The sequence below is a fragment of the Chiloscyllium punctatum genome, chromosome 35, assembly GCF_047496795.1.
Source record: "Chiloscyllium punctatum isolate Juve2018m chromosome 35, sChiPun1.3, whole genome shotgun sequence".
Classification (NCBI taxonomy): Eukaryota; Metazoa; Chordata; class Chondrichthyes; order Orectolobiformes; family Hemiscylliidae; genus Chiloscyllium; species Chiloscyllium punctatum.
The window spans coordinates 5,882,020-5,908,411 of record NC_092773.1 but is presented as its reverse complement, the minus strand read 5'-3'; positions in this window follow the sequence as shown (position 1 = coordinate 5,908,411).

The window sequence follows — 26,392 nt, the reverse complement described above, 5'->3', positions numbered from 1 at the left end:
GCAACTGGACTCATCATATAATTATAGCTCCAACAACACTCAAGAAGCTTGACACCATGCAGGACAAAGCAGCCCCACTTGATTGAGCACCACAGTGTGATAATGCTGCTCCTTTAACATGGTTACATTGTCCTTGGCTTTTCTTTCAGAGAAATCTTAAGAGCAGTGATTCCAAAAAGTCTACGTTTGAAGGATTTTAGGGCCAGTTTGATCCTAGCTAATAGATATTGCCTCAGGCAAAAGGCTTTCAAGTTGAAAACAAACACTTGTACAATGAAAGGGCAGTGGCCAGTTCTCCCACCTCAGGTTTTCTCTGCTTTGGTTCGGGTTTAGCAAACAGACAGTTTTTTGAAAGAAGTCCAATGAAGTAAGTCGATGCTGAACCTGCCTCTCTTTGACATCTCTCCTGTGAGACCCTGTGTTTGATTTCCCACTTTTTGCCAAGGTGTGTTGATGGGGATTGTTGCAAGTATTGGCAACAGCATCATTAAGTTGGTATAATCTGTTGGGTGTTTGGGAAGGTTACGTTAATATTTGTTCTGTTCCCTTTGATTTGCATTTCATTCTGTAATTACATAAATAGATTCTGTTTTGTGTAAAACAGAGTGACTGGGCCAGCTGCATCCCTCCTGGAATATCCACTTCACATCTGCTGGAAACAACTAGCAACGTTAAGGGTCTGGGCTACTTTCTTGAAATGTTTTAAGGGGGTCTGGCCTGGTCCATAACAACATCCACAAGCATTCACTTCCTCTACCGTCAGCACTCAGTAGCTGCAGTGCGTAAGAAGTAGAAATTTACCAAAGAGCCTTGATCACTTCCATCTCAAAAGTCAATGGCAGCAGATACATGGGAACATCATCAGTTGTAGCTTCACATCCAAGCCACTCACCGTCCTAACTTGAAAATATATCACTGCTCTATCACTGTTGTCGAGTTAAAAACCTGGAGGTCCCTCTATAAGGCCATTGTGGGTCCACTGCAGCATACAGGCTACAGTGATTGAAGAAAGCAGCTCATCACAATCTTCTCAATAGCAACTAGGGAAGGGAATAAAAGTGGACCCAGCCAGCAACACCCATGTCTGCCGAGTAAACAAAAAGAAAAATCACATTACGACTTTCAAAACTCTGTTCTCTTCTCCACCAACTCACAGTAACAGCAAGATAGACTATCTCCGAGATGCACTGCAGCAATTCCTTTGATTGAACCTTCCAAACTCATGACCTCTACCATTTAGAAGGATTAGAGCAGCAGTCACATGGAAGCACCACCACTAACAAATCTGCATCCCAACCACTAATCATCATGGAGTCATCGATTAGATTAGGTTCCCTACAGAGTGGAAACAGGCCCTTCAGCCCAACAAGTTCACGCCAACCCTCCAAACAGCAACCCACCCAGACCCATTTCCCTCTGACTAATGCACATAACACTATGGGCAATTTAGCATGGCCAATTCACCGAAACTGCACATCTTTGGACTGTGGGAGGAAACCAGAGCACTTGGAGGAAGCCCACGCAGACACGGGGAGAATGTGCAAACTCCACACAGACAGATCCCTGAGGCTGGAATCAAACCTGGGTCCCTGATGCTGTGAGACAGCAGTGCTAACCACTGGGTCACCGTGCTGCCCAGAGTTATAGAGCACAGAAACAGAACCGTCAGTCCAACTCATCTGTGATGACCAGATATCCTTAAGTAATCTAGTCCCATTCACCAGCTTTTGGCCTATATCCCTCGAAACCCTTCCTATTCATATACCCATCCAGATGCCTTTTAAATATTGTCATTGTACCAGCCTCTACCACTTCCTCTGGCAGCTCATTCCATCCAGACATCGTCCTTACAAAGAGCTGCCCCTTAGGTCCCTCTTAAATCTTTCCCCTCTCACCTTAAACCTATGCCCTTTTATTTTGGATTCCCCCACACCAGGGAAAAGACCTTGGCCATTCACCCTGTCCATGCCTCTCATGACTTTGTAAACCTCTATAAGGTCACCCCTCAGCCTCCGACGCTCCAGAGAAAACAGCTCCAGCCTATTCAGCCTCTTCCTATAGCTCAAAGCTTCCAACCCTGGCAACATCCTTGTAAATCTTTTCTGAACCCTTTCAACGTTCACAATATCCTTCCGATAAGAAGGAGACCAAAATTGCACGCAGTAGTCCAAAAGTGGCCCAACCAATCACATTACTTCTTGCAAAGATCCATTGTCTTCTCCACCAGCTCACAGTGGCAGCAGGATAGACTATCCACAACATGACCTCCCAATTCCAATACTCAATGCTCTGACCAATATAGGCAAATGTACCAAACATCTTTGTCACTATCCTATCTCCCTTTGACTTCACTTTCAAGGAACTATGAACCTGCACTCTTAAGGTATCCAGTATTTTCTGCTGATATTGGAACAAATTTGCCTTTCCTTTACCATTGCATGGGTCAAATCCCTGGAACTCTCTTCCTAACTGATACAAGCAGCAGTGTTTCAAGAAGTGCAATAAGTGATGAGGAATAGAAATGCTGGTCTAGCTAGAAACACCCACATGCCATGAACAAACGATAAATTATTTACCCCATCATCTGGAGTGAGTGAACAGACTTGTTAGACTAGCTTGATCTCTTGAGTGGACCAGCCCAAGCGACGTCAAGATGTTGGTGATTAACAGTCTTGCACAACATTGCAGTAATTTACTTTACCAATCTCAATGCTTGCTAAAAACATTCACTACAAAAGCAGGTGACAGGAAATATACATTTCAAGTTGTTCAAAGACTTTAGATAAAGTCTGATTTCTCTCATCTTTCAGGATTAAATGCCCTTGGACAAAGCCTGATTAGTTTCCAATATCTGTCTATTTGAGCTGTCGGTTTCTGTCTGATTCCACCATAAGAAACTGACTAACAGCAGGAAAGCTTTGTGTCAGTATTGATTGAGGCTGAGATAAAGCTTTTGTGAAGGGATTCTCTCTGTCCTTTAAAACTGCACCTGATGCACGATGAGGCAACTTAACAAACCACAGCAATTTGAACAAAAGACCATCCCTCACTAAACCAACAACAAACAACAAGTGCTTCTGTGGCACAGTGATGTAGGCCATACCTTTGTGCCAAAAGGCCTGGGTTCAAGTCCACCTGCTCCAGACATGTGGCCGAAAACATCTGAACAGTCTGATTAAAAATATTAACAGTGAACATACATTCCTGTTTGAAATGAAGCAAAATGTGGATATTTTTGTCTGCCAACAGTCCCAATATTCTATCTATATTCGGTATTATGGTTTGAATTGAAAATGCCATGATTTGCATAAGTCCTTTCAATTCTGGATCAATTGTTGCGGGTTAAAATAATTTTTTCCAAAGTGTTTCTATTCATAGGAGAAAGTGAGGACTGCAGATGCTGGACATCAGACCTGATGAAGGAGCAGTGCTCCGAAAGTTAGTGCTTCCAATGAAACCTGTTGGACTATAACCTGGTGTTGTGTGATTTTTAACTTTGTACACCCCAGTCCAACACTGGCATCTCCGAATCACGAGTTCTGTTGTGGTAGTGATATCAAAGTAAGGTACCGTCCAGCTTCTCATAAGATAGTCACAAATGATAGAAGCTTCTGAGACAACCTGCCCTCCCCCATTCCAGCAATGAATTGTTTAAGGGGGCAGGAGGAGGCCTCACAGCCCCTTACTATTCAACAACATGCTGGCTTCACTCCAACATTTACTCCATGCTCCTGCTTATATCTCATTCCCTTGATTCACATAACATTTAAAAATCTATTGATCTCAGCCTTCAATATGTGAAGTAATTCAGTCAGCCCAGCTCTGATGCAGAGAATTCCAAAGATTAACAACTCTCTTAATTCCTTGATATCAGCCCTGCTATTGCTTTGTATGAGATTGAACTGGTGTTCCTGTTTTGCTGTCTACCTCTTCAAACTTAAAACAATCCCTCATTCAATCTTGTCATCCGATACACCTCAATGTTATCAGGTCTCAAACACTTCTTGCTCCAACTGAAGTATCTGCATTTCTCTGGAGTTTTCCTATGATTTGTGGCTATGAGTTCAAGAACTTAACTCTTGGCTTTTCATTCTCCTGATTAACAAGCCATTTTTCCTGGTGCCCAGAACTGAGTCAAAGTTTTTTTGTTTTTTTTTAGTACTGAGTCATAGAGATGTACAATACAGTCACAGGATGAGGGTGTCATTAGCATTTATTGCCCATCCCTAATTGCCCAGAAGGCAGTTAAGAGTCAACCCCATCACTGTGGGTGTGGGTGTGGAGTTCCACGTCGGCCAGACCAGGTAAAGATGGCAGATTCTTTCCCTACAGGGCATTAGTGAACCAGATGGGTTTTTCCAACAATCGACAATGGACTCATGGTCACCATTAGACTTTTACTTCCAGATTTTACTCAGTTCAAATTACATCATCTGCTGTGATGGGATGCAAACCCGGGTCCCCAGAACATTACATGGGCCTCAAGAACAACAGTTTAGTGATAATCCCAATGAGCCATTGCCTCCTGCTAAGCGCAGTCTGACCAGAACTGGATCTGGGTTACAAGCTGGACCAGAACTAGATCCAGTGTTCAAGGTTAACTCTGACCAGAACTGGATGGAGTTCATAAGGTACAGAAAAGATGTATCGCAGGCTGCTGTGGGAGGAATGGGAGGAGATTGTGGGGGCCCTAACATCAATTTTCAAATTCTCTCTCGCACCTGGAGGAGTGGCAGAGGACTGGAGGACAGCTGTGGCACCATTGTTCAAAAGGATGGTATGGCTAAATGAGGAAACTACAGGTCAGTGAGTGTATCATCCGTTGTAGAGGTACTATGGAAGATGGAGGTGACGATTTAGTGGTATTATTACTGGACTGTAATGTTCTGGAGACCCTAATTCAAACTTCACCAGGCAGGTAGCAGAGTTTGATTTCAATAAAAAATCTGGAATTAAGAGTCGATGACTGTGACCATGAAATCATTAGTGACTGTTGGAAAAATCGATTTAGTTCACTAATGATCTTTAGGGAAGGAAGCTGCCATCCTTACTCGGTCTGGCCTACATGTGACTCCAGACCTGCAGCAATGTGGTTGACTCTTAACTGCCCCCTGGGTAATTGGAGATGGGCAATAAATATTGCCTTGCCAGTGACAAACACCACCCCATGAATGAATAAAAAAAATCTAGGGCAAGTTAGATCCAACGTTGGCTTATAGCAGAGTAACAGTTGAAAGGGTTTTTGTGACCAGAGCCTGTGCATAGCAGTGTATCACAGGGTTTGGTGCTGCGTCCGTTGCTGTTTGCAGTGTACATTATTGATCTTGAAGTGATGGTCGGAGGTACCGTTAGTAAGTTTGCAGATGACATGAAAATTAGTGCTGTGGTAAATAGAAAGGAAAGTAGCTTCAGACTGCAGGACAATAGAGATGGGGCGAACAATGGCAAATAGAATTTAATCCTGAGAAGTGTGAGGTGATGCATAACAAGGCACGTCGAATAGTAGGACCCCAGAAAAGAGGGGATCAGGTTTGTACATCCCTCTTCAGGTCGCTTATACCACCTTCTCAAGGGCAACTAAAGACACACAATAAATACTAGCCCAGCTAGTCACACCCAAGTCCCACAAGTGGATAAAAGATTGTTGAAGGCAGTGTGCAGGTAGCTAACATTTTAAGGTGGGATATTTGCCCTTAGGCATCAAGGAATTGAATACAAGAGCAAGGAGGTCATGAAGGAGCTGTATATAACGTTGTTTCGGTCACAACTGGAGTACAGCATGCAGTTCTGGTCACCACACTATAAGGAGGATATGAGTGCATGAGAGAGCGTGCTCAGGATAATCACCAGGATGGTATTTGAACTGCAGCAAGTCAGCTATTAAAAGAGATGCAATTGGCTGGGGTTGTTTTTACAAGCTGATCAGAGGATTAGATAGGGTAGACAGTGAAAGTCTGTTTCCTAGGATGATGACGTCAGCTTTTACAAGGGGTCATAACTACAAATTAAGGGGTGATAGATTTAAGACAGATGTCAGAGGGAGGTTCTTTACGCAGAGAGTGGTAAGGGTGTGGAATGCCCTGCCTGCTAATGTAGTCAACTCAGCCACATTAGGGAGATTTAAACAATCCTTAGATAAGCACATGGATGATGATGGGATAGTGTAGGGGGACGAGCTGAGAATAGTTCACAGGTCGGCGCAACATCGAGGGCCGAAGGGCCTGTTCTGCGTGTATTGTTCTATGTTTCCTCATCTTACAGGAAGGAAGACATGATTGAGATGGAGAAGGTTATGAGGGGCTTAGATGGTGGTGATAGGGAGAAACATTTCCCTTCAACAGAGGTGACAATCGCCAGCCAACACTTTTGAGAGGATTTGAGAAAAGAAAATTCAGTTAGAGGGAGGTAGTTATCCAAAGCTTACTGCCTAAAAGAGTGGTTGACACAGGAGCCATCAAGACAGCTAAGAACTATTTAGATGAAGACTGTGTATATGAGGCTGCAGGTCAAGTGCTAGAAAAGTGGGGTTAGAATAAATGGCTCTCGATGACAGAGGACATGGTGAGCAGCAAAGGACCTTTTCCCTTGCTGTAAACACGACATGACTCTATGACTGTGCCCTTTGACCAGAACTGGGTCGAGTGTTCACGGTGCAGTGTGATAGAACTGGAACCGTAACCTACTTGGGAATGCACAGTGATACTCAAGCGTCAGCACTCCTGGGGTCATTGCAAACATTACATATTTAATCACATGACTCAAAGCCCCCAGCTTTCCTGTCTGATGGACTCAGGTTAACAGAAAACACTGACCACGTTTCTGATCTTTTTATAGCAAGCAACTAATTTACCACAAATAAATAAGTTTAAACAGAGGCAAATAAAATATGAATTATCAATTTATAACTCTCCTTGTTAAACTCTCAACCTTCTAAAGCTCCTACACGCATGCACTTAGACATAGACAACAAGAGAAAAAGGATGAAGAAAAATTATTTGTGGAACACAGTTCAATAGCACTCGTCCACATGATTCAATGAGACACCCTTTATTCTGAGTCCTTCTGATCTCTAATCTTCTTCCTTCCAGGACCATTCAATTCTTTGTTGCAGGCACAGGGCATTTGACACATTAATAATTCAGTCTCTCAGTCATTGGTTAGACAAAGCAGCTGATAAGCAACTGGTGAGTGGGAATAACTAGCTATGTTCTAATTCTGTATTCTGTCTGTACAAGGAAAGAGAAGATGCTGCCTTTTTAAAGTCTGGAGGTTTTCTCCCACCATATTGTCGATGCACAGGCTATCCACTGGCCCAGTAGCCAATCAGATTGTCATGCTCAGTATTCCCACCCTATACAAAGGATCCTGGTTGAAAAATAACAATTCACAGACTCTATTGGGCAAAACAGTCCTGACTCACAGTGCCAGAGTCGAACAACCCTCACCCACTGCTGAAAAAAGGCAACCGTGTAAATATAAATCACTATGAGTTCCAGGGATATGTTTGAAACTGCAACATCTCCTTCCACAAGTTCTGCAGTTAAAAGAAGTATCTTTTTTCACATTTGTGGTTCACCATGGCAAAAGTACAGAAGAATGAAGTCATGTAGTCTTTACACTGGATTCTGTGTTCAAGATGCAATTTGACTAGAAGTGGAGCCTGTCTTGAAGATGCTGTTTGAAGAGACGTGGAGCCTGTATTGGAAGTACAGTCTGACTAGAGGTGGAACAGCATTGAAGGTGCAGTCATAGTCACACAGTCATAGAGATGTACAGCACGGAAACACACCCTTCGGTCCAACCTGTCCATGCCGACCAGATATCCCAACCCAATCTAGTCTCACCTGCCAGCACCCAGCCCATATCCCTCCAAACCCTTCCTATACATATCCCCATCTAGATGACTTTTAAATGTTGCAATTGTACCAGCCTCCACCATTTCCTCTGGCAGCTCATTCTATACACGTACCACCCTCTGCGTGAAATAGTTGCCCCTTAGGTCTCTTTTATATCTTTTTCCTCTCAACCTAAACCTATGCCCTCTAGTTCTGGACTCCCCCACCCCAGGGAAAAGACCTTGTCTATTTACCCTAATCATGCCCCTCATGATTTTATAAACTTCTACAAGGTCACCCCTCAGCCTCCAATGAACTGAATAGAAGTGGAGCCAGTATAGAAGGTTAAGTCTGACTGGAAATGGAGCCAGGACTGAAGGTGCAGAATTTTCTGAATAGAAGGGGAGCCTGTATTGAAGGTACTGTCTGACAACACATGGAGCCAGTATTGAAGGTGCAGTCTGATGAGAAGTGGGGCCAGTATTGAAGGTACAGTATTTTCTGATGAGAAGTGGGGCCAGTATTGAAGGTACAGTCAGACTAGAAGGGGAACCTGTATGGAAGGTGTCGTCTGCCAAGAAGTGGAGGCAGCACTATGGTTCTAGATCAGAGTGGTGCTGGAAAAGCACAACAGTTCAGACAGCATCCGAGGAGCAGGAAAATCGACGTTTCGGGCAAAAGTCCTTCATCAGGAATAGAGGCTGGGTGCCTGAGGGTTGGAGAGATAAATGAGAGGGAGTGGGGGTGGGGAGAAAGTAGCATAGACTACAATAGGCGAATGGGGGTGGGGATGGAGGTGATAGGTCAGAGAGGAGGGTGGAGTGGATAGGGGAAAGGAAGATAGGCAGGTAAGACAAGTCATGGGGACAGTGCTGAGCTGGAAGTTTGGAACTAGGATGAGGTGGGGGAAGGGGAAATGAGGAAACTGTTGAAGTCCACATTGATGCCCTGGGGTTGAAGTGTTCCGAAGCAGAAGATGAGGTGTTCTTCCTCCAGGCCTAAGGTGCTGAGTGACCAGACTGTACCAAGTTGCCCAGAGTTCAATCTGTTTGTTAAGGATGTTATGTGACTTACATTTGTTTTCTTGATGGTGAGTCTAAGACATAGCAGACACTCCATCTCCGTTCTCAATCCTACCTGCCACATGATTGTTCCTCTCAGTTTTTAGTGTGTTCCTGATGTCAGGATCATGCACTATTTTGCATTGTCTCATTAAGCACAGGTCACTAACCTCACAATGCAGGTTTCTCAGTGGATAATGAGAGCCCCAAGACTGTCGCTGTAACAATTAAATGTCATGTGACCTTATGTTTACGTAGCTGCTTCAGAATGTGTCTGTTTGTGTCCCCCCTAATAAACAGACCATCCTTCAGCACAGTGTGAGCAGTTCTGGTGAAGATCCAAAAGGAGTTTGACAGATGTTTCATCGGATGTGTTTCTGTCTCAGTTCAAACATCATAAACCAGATGGTCCACTTTACAGCTTCACACTTCAAAGCTTCACACTTTGGTACAGATGAGAAAAGGAAATAACCATTGATTCACTGTCTGAAATTTACAGTTCACCTGCACTCTTCATGACTCCATTTGTTTAGAAGCAGCTACATTATCTGGATTTGCACATTTGCAGTGGTCACGAACAGGCTCTTCCTGCCCATTTAGGTGCATGCAGAAGGTCCTCCAACACAGTCAGACAAAGAGCTAGGAGTTCTTCCCTGTGTTATTGGCAAATAGTAATCTCTTAAGCAATGTTTAAAAAACACATAAGAATTGGATTCTTGCTGTACACAAGTTGGCCGTTGTGTTGACTAAATTACATAGTGATTATTTTGAATGGTATATTGACTATATGGTTAAGATACACCAGTGAACGGGATTGATTAATTTTTGCTCAAAGCACTGAGGAATGGAGCACTACTTTGGTCGGTGGATAGCAGACATGCAGCATTTAGATCAGAGTGGTGCTGGAAAAGCACAGCAGGTCAGGCAGTATCCGAGGAGCAGGAAATTAGATGTTTCGGACAAAAGCCCATCATCAGGAATAGAGTGCTGCCTTCTTTGTATAAACCTATTGTTAGGAAAAGTATTAGGGTCCAGTTTCATACCTCACCAGCTGGCGTGGGACATAATTAACAAAAAGCAGTAAATAACTAGATGTGAAGCACCTTTGGATGTCCTGACGTTGTGAAAGGTGCCATATAAATGCAAGTTAATTTTTCTTTTTATCTTCACTGTGCACCTAAGTGTTTAGGTTGTACTTTCTGAGCAAAACATAATTAATACATGGGGCCACGGGGTTGTCTTGTTGCAAGGTGTGACAGGTAGTGACTGTGAGGCATACAAACATACAAATTAGGAGCAGCATAGGTCAGTCTGCCCCTCAAGCCTTCTCTGTCACTTAATTAGCTTGCCACTGATCTGGTTGTGGCCTTGACTCCACATTCCTGCCTAGAACCAATACCTTTCACTCCTTTGATAGTCAAGAAACCAAAGTACTGACGCTGCACAACTTGAAATTAGCTAATGTTCAGATCAATAAGGTCGCTTGTTTTCCAAGTTTGAAGTCAATTTTTGTTTGTTTGTTGAAGTGGAGGAAACAGAATCTTTCAAATGACCTGCAGGAAATTCCAACAAGAGGGCGGCACGGTTTCTCAGTAGTTAGCACTGCTGCCTCATAGTGCCAGGGAGCCGGGTTCGATTCTAGCCTTGGACCACTGTCTGGGTGGAGTTTGCACATTCTCCCCCTGTGTGCATGAGTTTCCTGCCACAATCCAAAGATGCACAGGTTAGGTGGATTGGCCATCCCAGTGTTCAGGGATGCATAGGTTAAGTGCATTAGTCGGGGCAAATGTAGGATAACAAGGGAGGGGAATGGGCCTAGGTGGGTTACTCTTTGGATGGTTGGTGTGACTTGTTGGGCTGAAGGGCCTGTCTCCAAACTGTAGGGATTCTATGAATACATGATAAGAAGGTTTAAAGCAAAAACTCATATCTAAATATTGTTTCCAAAAACTTGTACCTGTAATTCGATAGTGTAGTTCACAACTTTGGGATTTTTCAATTTGCTTTACATCCAATAAAGTGCTTTTGAAGTCAGTTCACTGGAGTATTGCAGAAAACACTGTGATTGTACAGAGCAAGTTACGGCAAACAACACGGTGATAAAAAGATTATTTTTGTTATGTGATGCGGTTGAGAGATATAAATGCTGGCCACTGCACTGAGAATTCTGGTATTCTTGCAATTGCGTAGTGAGCACACAAGGCTCAGGTTTACCACTTAATCTGAAAGAAAACACCACCAACCATGCAGCACCCTGTCAGTATTCTTCGCGAGCAGTATTACCCTTCTGATAGTGCAAAAGTTAGTGAGTTTTGAGAAGATTTGTAGATCAGGTGGAGGTTCTGGATGTAAGTTGACTCGTTGAGCTGGAAGGTTTGTTTTCAGATGTTTCGTCGCCATACTAGGTAACATAATCAATAAGCCTCCAGATGAGGCAGTGGTGTTTTGGCCCGTTTTCTATTTATGTTTTTAGGTTTCCTTGGATGGCTGATGTCATTTCCTATGGAAATGTCATTTCCTGCTGTGACGTCATTTCCTGTTATTTTTCTCACAGGGTGGTAAATGGGAGCCAAGTCGATGTGTTTGTTCATAGAGTTTGTTGATAGGTTGGAATGCCATGCTTCGAGGAATTCTCATGTGTGTCTCCATTTGGCTTGTCCTAGGATGGATGTGTTGGCCTAGTTGAAGTGGTGTCCTTCCTCATCTGGACACCAGTGAGAGTGGGTCATGTCTTTTTGTGGCTAGTTGATGTTCATGTATCCTGGTGGCTAGTTTTCGGCCTGTTTGTCCCTGCAGCGGTCCCTCAATAGTGCAGCATCTCCTCAATACTCGCTGTATAGCAATCCCTTGAATAGTGTACTGGGACTATCAACCTTTAGTAACATTGAGCTGAATGTATCTGACCACTGGATGAAGTCCAAAACTGTTGGCTCATACATGACCCAGCTCAGTCTATAGACTGGGATCCATTTTATCACATTCCAACAGCTTCTCTAGCCATGCACCAAAATAGCTCCACAGTACAAAGAATCAAGGCCCAGCAACTGAGTTGGTCATTATCCTCTCAGATACACAGCAAAAGCAGACATCACATTTTTTCCAGCTGTGTAAACACCATCCAGAGACTTATTTCTATTGGTTGGAAAGATTTGTTGATCAATTCAGCAGGTCAAATGAAAAACTGTTCAATACTAACTGCTCAATAGGCCAATTGCTAGTTTCTCAAGCAACTCAAACAACCGTTAAGCCTCTCATGCTGTATTGTTCGACATTGAACCACTTGTTATCCAATTTCCCAAGAAAATCTTATTTGATCTCCAAGTTTGAAGCTTTGACATGTGAAACCCAAGCTCTTATTATATCATTTTACCTCAGACTTGACCAAATTAGTGCTCTTCCAGATAACCTCCTATTTCCAGCCTCTGCACATGTTGGCTTGTCCAAATGTCTGCTATCCATTTCTCCCCCCATGATATTGGCATCTACTGTGTTACATTGGCTCCCAAGCCACAATTTCAAAATTCTCTTTCTTGTTTGCAAAATTCCTCCAAAGCATTGTCTACCTTTGAATCCCGCACTGCTTCCAAATCCACGACTCTCTTAGACCTTTGTGTTCCTTCAATTCTGGTTTCATGCACATCCACCAAGTTCCATTGATTTCATAATGTTAAAAGTACTAGGATTACAAGACTTCTTTTGTATTTGAAATTTTTGTTATGATGTCCACTTGTTTCAATCAACTGCACTAAGTTACCTGGAACATTCACCAGGTGGTCAAAGAATATGAGGCATTTCCAAGCCAAGCTTATGCACCTGTATATCCACAATAAACTGAGCTATTAACTCCTTCAATGCTCTAGCCATGGATTTAGCCATTTCTTAAAGCATTTCTTTCATTTGATATTGCTTACAGTTGAGCAGCTGCATTTACAATAAATGGAACCCATGTATCGCTGGATGTCGGAGTGCATCTGGGAAAATGAATGAACAGTGAAATTCACAACTAATCTTGGAGGAACTGTTTAGGTGAAGTCCTCAGCACAGAAACAGATAAGTTATTTATTTTAAGTGGCCAATAGAAAGTTTGCAGTAATAGTAGAGTGGGTTCTTTCTTGATTATATGTTTCTTGAGGTGATTAGATTAGATTAGACTCGATTACTTACAGTGTGGAAACAGGCCCTTCGGCCCAACAAGTCCACACCGACCCGCCGAAGCGCACCCACCCATACCCCTTACCCTACATCTAACACTACGGGCAATTTAGCATGGCCAATTCACCAAACCTGCACATTTTTGGACTGTGGGAAGAAACCGGAGCACCCAGAGGAAACCCACGCAGACACGGGGAGAATGTGCAAACTCCACACAGTCAATCGCCTGAGGCGGGAATTGAACCCGGGTCTCTGGCGCTGTGAGGCAGCAGTGCTAACCACTGTGCCACCGTGCCACCCAAGAGGTATGTCTCTTGATTAAACTTAAAATATAAGACGTAACTATTAATCTAACCTGGGACAGTGTTTTGTAGAGGAATAAGATGGTGTTATTTTCTGGGTCTGTAGATTATGAAGGAGCAAAAATGGCCTTCAGTACACTGATATGTGCTTCTTGTCAGATGTGGGAGTTTAAAGAGAGTTTAAGGGTTACTGCAGATTATATCTGCAATAAATACTGTTGGATGCGAATCTTATCAGATCGAGTGGATCGGTTGGAGAGACCGTTAGAAACAATTGAGGAATTTACAACAGCAACAGTATGTGATGGATGGCAGTTATAGGAAGAGGGGAAAGTCTCAGATACAGTCACATAGATGGGTTAACCCCAGGAAGGGTAAGAGAGGTAGGCAGCTAGTGCAGGTGTGTTCTGTGGCTATCCCCATTTCAAACAAGCATGCTGTTTTGGAAAATATAGGGGGTGATGGATTCGCAGGGGAACGTAGCACGAACAGCCAAGTTTCTGGTATTGAGACTGGCTCTAATGCAATGAGGGGTACGTCAGCTTCCAAGAGATCAATTGTGTTAGGGGATTCTGTAGTCCGACAGATGTTTCTGTGGCCAGTAGCGAAAAAGCAGAATGGTGTGTTGCTTCCCTGGTGCTAGGATCAAGGATGTCTCCGAGAGGGTGCAGAATGTTCTCACGGGGGAGAGGGGCCAGCAGGAGGTCATTGTCCATATTGGAACCAACCACACAGGAAGGGAAAAGATTGAGCTTCTGAAGGGAGATTACAGAGAGTTCAGCAGGAATTTAAAAAGGAGGTCCCCGAGAGTAGTAATATTTGGAAAACTCTTGGTGCTACGAGCTAGTGAGGGCAGGTATAGGAGGATAGAGCAGATGAATGCATGGCTGAGGAGCTGGTGTATGGGAGAAGGATTCATATTTTTGGATCATTGGAATCTGTTTTGGGGGAGAAGTGACCTGTACAAGAAGGACGGATTGCACCTAAATTGGAAGGGGACTAATATACTGGCAGGGAAATTTGCTAGAACTGCTTGGGAGGATTTAAACTAGTAAGGTGGGGGGGGGGGGGGGGGGGGGGACCCAGGGAGATAGTGAGGAAAGAGATCGATCTGAGACGGGTACAGCTAAGAACAGACGTGAGTCAAACAGTCAGGGCAGGCAGGGACAAGGTAGGACTAATAAATTAAACTGCATTTATTTCAATGCAAGGGGCCGAACAGGGAAGGCAGATGAACTCAGGGCATGTTTAGGAACATGGGACTGGGATATCATAGCAATTACAGAAACATGGCTCAGGGATGGGCAGGACTGGCAGCTTAATGTCCCAGGATACAAATGCTACAGGAAGGGTAGAAAGGGAGGCAAGAGAGGAGGGGGAGTGGTATTTTTGATAAGGGACAGCATTACAGCTGTGCTGAGGGAGGATATTCCCGGAAATACATCCAGGGAAGTTATTTGGGTGGAACTGAGAAATAAGAAAGGGATGATCACCTTATTGGGATTGTATTACAGACCTCCTAAGAGTTAGAGGGAAATTGAGAGACAAACTTGTAAGGAGATCTCAGCTACCTGTAAGAATAATAAGGTGGTTATGGTCAGGGATTTTAACTTTCCAAACATAGACTGGGACTGTCATAGTGTTTAGGGTTTAGATGGAGGGGAATTTGTTAAGTGCTTACAAGACAATTTTCTGATTCAGTATGTGGACGTACCTACGAGAGAAGGTGCAAAACTCTTCGGAAATAAGGCAGGGCAGGTGACTGAGGTGTCGGTCAGGGAGCACTTTGGGGCCAGCGAACATAATTCTTTTAGATTTACAATAATAATGGAAACGAATAGACCAGATCTAAAAGTTGAAGTTCTAAATTGAAGAAAGGCTAATTTTGACAGTACTAGGCAATAACTTTCAAAAGCTGATTGGGGCAGATGTTCGCAGGTAAAGGGATGGCTAGAAAATGGGAAGCCTTCAGGAATGAGATAATGAGAACCCAGAGAAAGTATATTCCTGTCAGGGTGAAAGGAAAGGCTGGTAGGTATAGGGAATGCTGGATGACGAAAGAAATTGAGGGTTGATAGATCGAGTGAATCCTTAGAAGAGTATAAAGGCAGGTAGGAGTATCCTTAAGGGGGAAATCAGGAGGGCAAAACAGGGACATGAGATAGCTTTGGCAAATACAATTAAGGAGAATCCAAAGGGTTTTTACAAATATTTTAAAGACAAAGGGTAACTAGGGAGAGAATAGGGCCCCTCAAAGGTCAGCAAGGTGGCCTTTGTGTGCAGCTGCAGAAAATGGGGGAGATACTAAACAAGTATTTTGCATCAGTATTTACTGTGGAAAAGGATATGGAAGATATAGACTGTAGGGAAATAGATGGTGACACCTTGCAAAATGTCCATATTACAGAGGAGGAAGTGCTGGATAAATCCCCAGGACCTGATCAGGTGTACCCGAGAACTCTGTGGGAAGCTAGAGAAGTGATTGCTGGGCCCCTTGCTGAGATATTTGTATCATCGATAGTCACAGGTGAGGTGCCAGAAGACTGGAGATTGGCAAACGTGGTGCCACTGTTTAAGAAAGGTGGTAATGACAAGCCAGGCAACTATAGACCAGTGACCCTGACATAGTGGTGGGCAAGTTGTTGGAGGGAATCCTGAGGGACAGGATGTACACATATTTGGAAAGGCAAGGACTGATTAAGGATAGTCAACATTGCTTTGTTCGTGGGAAATCATGTCTCACAAACTTGATTGAGTTTTTTGAAGAAGTAACAAAGAGGATTGATGAGGGCAGAGCGGTAGATGTGGTCTATACGGGCTTCAGTAAGGTGTTCGACAAGGTTCCCCATGGGAGACTGATTAACAAGGTTAGATCTCATGGAATACAGGGAGAACTAGCCATTTGGATACAGAACTGGCTCAAAGGTAGAAGACAGAGGGTGGTGGTGGAAGGTTGTTTTTCAGATTGGAGGCCTGTGACCAGTGGAGTGCCACAAGGATCGGTGCTGGGTCCACTACATTTTGTCATTTACATAAATGATTTGGATATGAGCTTAAGAAGTACAGTTAGTAAGTTTGCAGATGACACCAGAATTGGACGTGCAGTGGACAGCGAAGAGGGTTACCTCAGATTACAACAGGATCTGGACCAGATGGGCCAATGGGCTGAGAAGTGGCAGATGGAGTTTAATTCAGATAAATGCGAGGTGCTGCATTTTGGGAAAGCAAATCTTAGCAGGACTTATACACTTGATGGTAAGGTCCTAGGGAGTGTTGCTGAACAAGGAGACCTTGGAGTGCAGGTTCATAGCTCCTTGAAAGTGGAGTCGCAGGTAGATAGGATAGTGAAGAAGGCATTTGGTATGCTTTCCTTTAATGGTCAGAGTATTGAGTACAGGAGTTGGGAGGCCACCCTACGGCTGTACAGGACATTGGTTAGGCCACTGTTGGAAAATTGTGTGCAATTCTGGTCTCCTTCCTATCAGAAAGATGTTGTGAAACTTGAAAGGATTCAGAAAAGATTTACAAGGATGTTGCCAGGATTGGAGGATTTGAGCTATAGGAAGAGGCTGAACAGGCTGTGGCTGTTTTCCCTGGAGCGGAGGTTGAGGGGTGACCTTATAGAGGTTTACAAAATTATGAAGTGCATGGACAGGGTAAATAGACAAAGTCTCTTCCCTGGGGTCGGGGAGTCCAGAACTAGAGGGCATAGGTTTAGGGTGAGAGGGGAAAGATATAAAAGAGACCTAAGGGGCAACTTTTTCACACAGAGGGTGGTACGTGTATGGAATGAGCTGCCAGTGGATGGGGTGGAGGCTGGTACAATTGCAACATTTAACAGGCATTTGGATAGGTATGTGCAGAGGAAGGGTTTGGAAGGATGCGGGCCAGGTGCTGGCAGGTGGGATTAGATTGGGTTGGGATATCTGGTTGGTATGGATGGGATGGTCCAAAGGGTCTGTTTCCATGCTGTACGTCTCTATGACTCTATGAGAAGCAGAGAACTGAGCGTAGAGGAAGTGATATTTTCGACTTGTTCTGTAGATATGAGCAGATTATTTATTACCTCTCTCAAGTTGCCTCAATGATAGAAAAAGAGTCATCAGCTTGGTATGGGACTACAGCTCCAGAGGGACACAAACATGGTAAAGGGTTCTTTATAATGATCCAACAGCTTTTGTTGACCATGTTATCTGGTGCCAGATTTAATCAGTTCAACTTTTCAGAGCACGCTGTTTGGGGTTTGGACTCTTGACCTCTTCCATACAACAGCCATTAGGCTCAAGGATAATTTTAGGCAGGAAACATGGACAGATGTTAAGTCTTAATTCAACACAGATGCTAGATTTGCAGGTTATTTTCAAAATGTCTGTCATACCTGAACATCGGAGTTACAAACTCTGGTTTAACATATTCCTGGATGTTAAAAGAAATGACCTGCCTCCAGCAACCAGCATTTCCCCCATTCCATGATTTCTATAACTAATAAATAAAAACATTTAAAGAAAACTTAAAAATAAACAATGTTTTATACCATACCCGATGACTTTTCTTTGTCGACTTGTTTCCAAGAATTGGTTTGTAAGACCAATTCCATTCCCCAGTTCTGAGTGATGAGCTTAGAAGACAATTACTGGGCTTGCAAATGTCAAAGCAAACCAATATTATTTCTCTTACATACCTTAAGAACCTTTTTTGCTTAAATATTGTGTCTTGAATCCACTGCTCCAATCTTCCTGCACAATCTCTTGCACATCATTCGTTGTCCACTGCTTCAAGTGTTGACCTCGGCTGAGTTGTGAGGTATTTCCCTGCTGAATTTGAAGGTTGAGTTCAAGCACCATTTCCAGATCCTCTTCATTATTATATTCTGTGATTATAATTATGTTGAATTCTCTCCCATACTAAAGGTGGGTACTGTTACAACTCTACTCCTTTGAGCAACGAAAACTTACCTTAGCACAGGAAACTAATGTGAATCCCTATGCCTCCTGAAATCCCAGGCATCTCTGATCCTTATCAAGAGAGAAGCAGCTTTGGTGGCATCGCCGTGATCGTTACTGTTGGCACCTCAACCACAATGCAGTACTGGATAAGGGAGATTTGTGATAGTTCCTGGCCACCAATTCTCTATTATCCTGCCTTAACTAGTCATTAGCAGTAAAGGATACACCTCTGCAGATTATCTACGGAAGAGGACTGTTCTGAGGGAATAAGAAGTTTCAGGATTGTACAAGTATAACTGCCTTTGGTCAGGCATAATGGGGAGTATTTTAGAAAGCTGGCACAGATACATTTGCTCCCTCTGAAAGCTTGAGTTGGACACTTTGGCTTCACCAGCAGACTGTGTGTTGCCAGTTGAACGGTCAGAACTATTGTAACATGTAGCACTTTAGAACCATTTTGTTTTCCAACAAACACTTTCAGCCTTCATCATCTTCACCTCGGGCACTGATACCCACTGTCAGACTGGAATTTCAAATCAATTCAACAAACCCTGCCAACTATCAAAAGCAATGAGCCTCGTCAAGGCCAGAATACCATGACCAAGCAACAGGCGTTGAATGTAGCCGGCCGATTAGATTATGAAATCCTTCATCATTATCCCACACTCAGACGTTTATGCTTGTCATGACTGGTAGAAGTTAACACCTCTGTTTCTAACCTTTGCAGTAACATTTAATAAATCTGAGGGACTTCCAACAAGCTCAGACAAGATTCATTTATGCTTCTGTTATGTCGAATACATCAAAAGTACAGACTGAAAGGTCACACAACAGCCAAGAGTCACTGAGGCACTTTTGAAGCTTTTTTCACTGTTGTAATGTCGGCAATGCACCAGTCAAATACGTACAGAAGCAATAATTAAGTCTTGTAGGTTTTGTGATGTTGCTTGGGGTAAGTATTGGCTTGGACACCAGGGATGTCTGGAGAAATGTGACCTGGCTGACTTACTCCAGTCATGTGGTTTCTACCTGAGCAGCTTGTGCCTTTGTGTTTATTCAGTGTTAGCCATGACAGACTTGAAACACAGTATCAACAATGAAAATGTTTGGATTTTCAAAAACTCTAAGAGCTGCTGAAAGAGACAGAAAGAAGTAAACAAAAACAGCAATCTGCAACTTTGAATTACTGGGGGGAGTCAAAATAGCTGTGCATTTTCCACTCAATGGTTTCTTTGGAAAGGAAAGGAGATAAATAAAACAGAATTGGATTTACTTTCCATTAGCAATGACGCAATTATGAAACAGCTACAGTATTAATTAAAAATCTGATGAACATTGCAATCAGTGCTGGGAAAAGAATGCTACAAATTGTATTGCAGCTTAGATTTTACTGAGGAACAGATTGGCCAGACTGCAGAGAAAACCTTGAAGACACATTTTGAGCCCCATATTAACATCACTTCTTAAGTTATATGTTCAACATCAGAGCCTGGGGGAGAGGAGACCACTGATCAATACGTGACCACGCTGGTCAGTGTACTTGAATCCCACGAGTTTGGACAACTGTAAGATGATCTCATCAGGCATAGAATTGTCTCGGGCACTTGAGATCTTGTTGTGAGAGCACCTTTATTGAGAGATGGAGAAGCTTATACTCAAGAAAGCTATTGCCACGTGTAAAGATTAGGAGCTAGTCAATCAGCAGCTGGAGCATATTAATGGGAGAACATTAATGGCTTTGCATTAGCTGAAAGATATTGCAGGTTGAATGAGAAATGTATGTCAGAAAAAAGGAAGACATATTTTCAGAAGAGCTTGGAGAAACATCAAGAGCAGAGCGCAGGATGTAAATATGGTGGAGGACTTAGGGAAGAAAAGAAGGCATGTCTAACTCGGGGGAAACAGTCTCCAACTACAAGCAGCTAAATCAATTTCCATACAAGTATTTAACGAGAAAGAAGTAAAACAAGGCAATAAAAATGGCTGCTGCAAAGGTGACAGCCAATGCTCCTGCTGAATCTGCCTGCACCGTACAACAGGTTGGCAAAGTAAGGTTTAAAAATGGGACTATTGGAATAATGATGACAGAAGAAGAGCATCAAGTGAATGTGAAGTGTCAGATAGACACTGATGCTTCATGCAACATCATGAGCTTCCCAGAGTAATGCAAAGTGGCTCAAAATCAAGACCCAAACTGGAGCCCTCCAAAATAAGGTTGACACAATATGAGGAATGATACTCATGCCAACAAGAAAAATGAAACTGAGAGCACAATGCAAATGGACGAACAAAGATTTGGAGATCTAGCTAGTAGATATTAAGAATAGCTACTCATCTCAGTTAAAGCAAGTCTACAGCTTTGACTAGCACCCCGAAATCATTTGCAGAACATTAAGCCATTGATTCCTCAACAGATCCCAGGAACTTCACAGGACTAGGTGATTGATAAGTTTTGGTAGGTGTATTCCTGTAGAATATCACCTCCAAATATTAGAGAATGTGAGATCAACTCAGGGTCTGCTGAGGAGATGCCTAGCTGCTCTCAGGACCTGCCTGAGGGTTTAAATATCAGGTGCTGGAAAGGAAGAGAGTCAACAACAAAAAAAGACCACTCCAACACACTGAATTGGTGGCATGACAGCAATGAGAAAAACATGGAAACTATGAGTATGCAAAGCTCTAAAGGATCTCAATGAAAACTTTGAAGAGATCTCACTATCCAAGCCAACATTTGAAGAAAAATTACCATAATTTTCCAAGACAAACAACCCTTGAGTGAAAGATGCTTATTGGGCATTAAGCTGGATGAAGGTGGCAATATTATACTTTCAGCATTTTGGACTTCATTTGGGAGATATAGGTGGACGCTTATTTTGTTTGGCATTTCAGGAAAAGTATTAAATCAGACAGCACAAAATATTCAGTGATCCTCCCAGAGTGGAATGTATTGTAGATGATCTGCTCATCTATGGGTAGAGAGACACGGTGGATGAAGCTTCTAAAAACTCAATCAAAATTTAATATAATTGCTAGAAACAGCTCACCAAACAAACTGTTTGTTAACTCCTTGTCCATTTGGTTATCAGAATGTAAAGCTCTATGTAGGTTCCCCAGTAAGAATGTGCAGTGGTATTGATGTACGGAACATGAAGCAGCCTCATTAGAATCAAAGTAGTCATGACAACGCCAGTGCTGAGGTATTACACTGCAAGTATTGCAGCATGATGATAGAAACATTGCACTTTGAACACCCTTCATGTAGCCAGGACAACCAGTTGGCATTTGTATCCAGGGCATTAACATAAATGGAACAATGCTACACTCAGACAGGGGAAGGATGCCTGGCTATTCTCTTTACTTGCATGCATTTTAATCAAAGCATGTTTTGGAGAGACAAAGTGAGTGTGGAGTCCGTCTATAAGTTACTTCAAGACATATTCCTCCAACTGCCTCTCTCTGCTCCAAAGTGTCGGTAAAGAATGTTACTTTGTTTGCAGAGATATCATCAGGACATGAACCACAAGAAAAGAAACAGATGCAGATCACAGACACGTTGTCAAAAACAGGACTCTTTATGAAGACAATTGAGGATGTGAGGACGAGTGTGAAATTTTTCAGACTCAATGAAAAGAAGCAGCTCGACATGCCCTGGAAGCCATCAAACTGGCAGAGATATTGAAATGGGAACACAACCTTCTTGCTCATATCAAGAAAACTACACAGAATGCAACCCTCCAAGTGCTGAGGGAAATAGTCATGAAAGCACAGTCTAAAAACATCAAGGACCCACCTCTAGCTATAGGATGGTCACACAGAGATGAAGTGATAGTTCAAGATAGTACCTGTACAAAGGAAAGAGATTCATTATCCTTAAAGGAGTTTGAGAAAAGAGATGCTGAAGCTCATCACTGAAGCCATCATGGAAACTGAGTGGAATCTGAGAAAGCCAAGAGAGGTGCTCCACTGGTCAAACAGAAGCAATGGCCACATCAACCAGCGCAACACTCAAAACAAACAGCAAAGAAGCTGCTTATGGTGCCTGACATCCCAGACAGACCATAGGTGAAGCATAGAATCGATCTCTCCATGCTCACAATCACTGACTGTTGTGTCAACATTTATTATTTTGACTACTTGAAGTTGGACCACCTGACATCAATGACACACAGCGGGATTGATAATAAGACACCAGAAAGCACACTTCAGTTGTTACAGCACATACAGATATTGTGATAAGTGACAACTGCTCTGAATTCACAAAAAAAAAACCATTGAGCCATTTTGTAAAGGATTGGGAAATTCAACACCATAAAGGGGCCATTGAGAGATTGAGCAAATCCAGCAGAGACTTGTGCAAGGCAAACCCTGAATGGTGAAACAGAGTTCCTGAAGGCAAAGAAAGTAGTCCAGTCCAAAGAGTAATGTCATGCTGTAGCGAAACTACTCTTTCAGGACCAAAATTTACTGCAGTCAGAGAGAGTTACAAGTGCAAGTGAAAAAATCAGGATGAAATGACAGAAACCGAATTTCACCTTGATAAAACAGCCAATTCATTGCCAGAACTGAGCATTGGAGAGCCAGTCAGAGTGCAAATATTCAACATTCCAACAATAGTCAGCCCACTTGGCAACTTGGGTCAAGCAGTTGTCACTTTGATCATATGAGCAGACATATAGTGACAACAGCAATTATATATGTGCTACTAGAGAAAATGTTTCTTCAGTGCAGCCAACGGATCACGAAGAAGTAATAACATTTCCCACTGCAACAGCATTTGCCATGGAAATGACAGTCCTTGGAACACGCACTTACCAGATGAACTACTAACAACAACAATGCATTCTTGTACTATTAGAAGATCTGCATGATTTAAAGACTATGTCAGCAATACGTGTGCAAAAATGGAACTGACTGGATTAAACGATAGTTTTGTGGATTTGTACATTCGGCAACTTGTGTAACTTCCCATGGTAAATGATACATGAAATAATTCCCCACAGACCGGTATCTCATCACGAAGTCCCCCTTTATTTCTATGTGGAGAGTCCTTGATATTGAGTCCAGCTCTCTCAGAGCAGCTCTCAGAGTGAACAGAAACTCTAACACTCCTGTTTCTATCTGTCAGCTAGGGCTCCTTGGTTCGACCAGATGAACAACCCCAAAGAGGGAACTCAGATTCTATGAGGTCCACTTGGCTGAATGATGACAATTCACAACAATATGCAAGTTTTTTTTCTGCTCCTTTATGAAAAGAGGGATGGTTGGAGAGATGCAATTACACTTAGTCCACTAGCTGGCTTGCCATAGTCATGTGACCTCTTTCTCTGCTGTTAATGCCTTTTTAGCAGTGTGTGGCAACTGTTAAACTTGAGACAGAGGAGAACTCCCCTGTTCTTCTTGAAAATAGTGCTACAGGGTGCCTGAGAGGTCTGATGAGACCTGGGTTAATACCTCATCAGAAAAACCCACCTCTGACATTGCAGCTCCCTCAACACTGGTTTGTGTTCCCTGGGCTATATTATATCCAAAGGGCCCGAATGAGAACTCAAACAACATATTCAGAGGAAAGAACGTTACCTCCAGGTCACAGGCAATATTACATTACCTGATAAAACATCTGGCTGCTCATACAAAGAGTTTAGATTTTCTTCGTAGCCAGTGCTTTATTGACTGTGTTGCACTTCCAATGAATATAGTCCTAATCCCTCCCTCATGGGTTGGTGCAGCAAATCTGGAATTTTGAAACAGGAGGAGGCCATTCAGAACCTTGAGTCTGTTTCACAATTCAGATGAATATGAGACCATATTTAAATAATCCTTAAAATTGTTTTCTCACTAAAGTCAATCAATTCCCAGTTTGAATTTTGCAATTGGCCTTTTGGGGGAGAGAGTTTAGATTTTCACCATCCTATGTCACAGAATCATAGAGATGTACAGCATGGAAACAGACCCTTCAGTCCAACCCGTCCATGCCGACTAGATATCCCAACCCAATCTAGTCCCACCTGCCAGCACTCGGTCAATATCCCTCCAAACCCTTCCTATTCATATTCCCATCTAAATACTTAAATGTTGCAATTGTACCAGCCTCCACCACGTCCTCTGGCAGCTCGTTCCATACATGTATCACCCTCTGCGTGAAAAAGTTGCCTCTTAGGTCTCTTTTATATCTTTCCCCTCTCACCCTACACCTATGCCCTCTAGTTCTGGACTACCCCACCCCAGGGAAAAGACTTTGCCTATTTATCCTATCCATGCCCCTCATAATTTTGTAAACCTCTATTAGGTCACCCCTCAGCCTCTGACGCTCCAGGGAAAATGGCCCCAGCCTGTTCAGCCTCTCCCTGTAGCTCAAATCCTCCAACCCTAGCAACATCCTTGTAAATCTTTTCTGAACCCTTTCAAGTTTAACAACATCTTGCAATAGGAAGGAGACCAGAATTTCATGCAATATTCCAACAGTGGCCTAACCAATGTCCTGTACAGCCGCAACATGGCCTCCAAACTCCTGTACTCAATACTCTGACCAATAAAAGAAAGCATACCAAACACCTTCTTCACTATCCTATTTACCTGTGACTCCACTTTCAAGGAGTTATGAACCTGCACTCCAAGGTCTCTTTGTTCAGCAACACTCCCTAGGACATTACCATTAAGTCTATAAGTCCTGCTAAGATTCGCTTTCCCAAAATACAGCACCTCGCATTTATCTGAATTAAACTCCATCTGCCACTTCTCAGCCATTGGCCCATCTGGTCAAGATCCTGTTGTAATCTGAGGTAACCCTCTTCACTGTCCACTACATCTGCAATTTTGGTGTCACCTGCAAACTTACTAACTGTACCTTTTATGCTCACATCCAAATCATTTATATAAGTAACAAAAAGTAGAGGGCCCAGCAACAATCCTGTGGTACTCCACTAGTCACAGGCCTCCAGTCTGAAAAACAACCTTCCACCACCACCCTCTGTCTTCTACCTTTGAGCCAGTTCTGTATCCAAATGGCTAGTTCTCCCTGTATTCCGTGAGATCTAACCTTGCTAACCAGTCTCCCATGGGGAACCTTGTCGAACGCCTTACTGAAGTCCATATAGGTCACAACTACCACTCTGCCCTCATCAATCCTCTTGGTTACTTCTTCAAAAAACTCAATTAAGTTTGTGAGACATGATTTCCCACGCACAAAGCCGTGTTGACTATCCCGAATCAGTCCTTGCCTTTCCAAATACATGTACATCCTGTCCCTCAGGATTCCCTCCAACAACTTGCCCAGCACCGAGGTCAGGCTCACCAGTCTATTGTTCCCTGCCTTGTCTTTACTGCCCTTCTTAAACAATGGCACCACGTTAGCCAACCTCCAGTCTTCCAGCACCTCACCTGTGACTATCAATAATACAAATATCTCAGCAAGAGACCCAGCAATCACTTCTCTAACTTTCCACAGAGTTCTCAGGTACACCTGATCAGGTCCTGGGGATTTATCCACCTTTATACGTTTCAAGACATCCAGCACTTCCTCCTCTGTAATATGACATTCTGCAAGATGTCACCATATAATTCCCTACAGTCTATATCTTCCATATCCATTTCCACAGTAAATACTGATGCAAAATACTCAGTTAGTATCTCCCCATCTCCTGCGGTTCCACACAAAGGCCGCCTTGCTGATCTTTGAGGGGCCTTATTCTCTCCCTAGTTACCTTTTTGTCATTAATATTTTTGTAAAAACCCTTTGGAATCTCCTTAATTCTATTTGCCAAACCTATCTCATGTCCCCTTTTTGCCCTCCTGATTTCCCTCTTAAGTATACTCCTACCTGCCTTTATGCTCTTCTAAGGATTCACTTGATCTATCCTGTCCATACCTGACATATGCTTCCTTCTTTTTCTTAACCAAACCCTCAATTTCTTTAAGGAGAAAGTGAGGACTGCAGATGCTGGAGATCAGAGCTGAAAATGTGTTGCTGGAAAAGCGCAGCAGGTCAGGCAGCATCCAAGGAACCTTGGATGCTGCCTGACCTGCTGCGCTTTTCCAGCAACACATTTTCACCTCAATTTCTTTAGTCATCCAGCATTCCCTATACCTACTAGCCTTCC